Source organism: Myotis davidii, unplaced genomic scaffold, assembly GCF_000327345.1.
Source record: "Myotis davidii unplaced genomic scaffold, ASM32734v1 scaffold26, whole genome shotgun sequence".
NCBI lineage: Eukaryota > Metazoa > Chordata > Mammalia > Chiroptera > Vespertilionidae > Myotis > Myotis davidii.
The window spans coordinates 3,382,771-3,383,392 of NW_006299245.1; positions in this window are offsets into that span (position 1 = coordinate 3,382,771).

Genomic DNA, 622 nt, shown 5'->3' on the forward strand with positions numbered 1-622 from the left:
AGGACAAATTCCTGCTCTCACTTAATCTAGTCAAATCAGTTTTATGTATTATTTAGGCAAGGCTGCTATAAGAACTGGGTAGCTTACTAAAGACAAAGATGTATTGTCATCTGATAGTCTAAAGTAAGCAGTCCAGGTCAAAAGACTGTGTTGTTCCATGCAGTCATTAAAAAACCCAGGTTCCTTTGTTCATGTTCTTCCATCATTCCTTAGTGCCTTGAATTGATCATATGATTAAAGTCGGGTCGCTGCCCCATTAAGAGTGCATCTGGCGAACAGGGAGAAGAAAGTATGGTGGTGCATTCCCAGGACTAGGTCCATACGTGGTACACATCACTTCCATTCACATATTTTCAAAGAAAATTTAGTGCCCTAACTTGGAAATAGAACTAGGTGGGAGGTGGAGAATAGAGACTGCCTCGATATCAAGGCAACAGAATCATGCTAAAATAACTAAAAAGAAAGATAAATGGGAATTAAAGATGTATATCTATGTACAGTACATTGAATTTTTTAAAGTTCTGTCAGTGCCTCTTTTCTCACTGAATAAAAGTAGGTATAATATAAAAATGTCTACCAATAGGCAATTCATACAAAAATTATCAGAATTTCCTAAAAACAG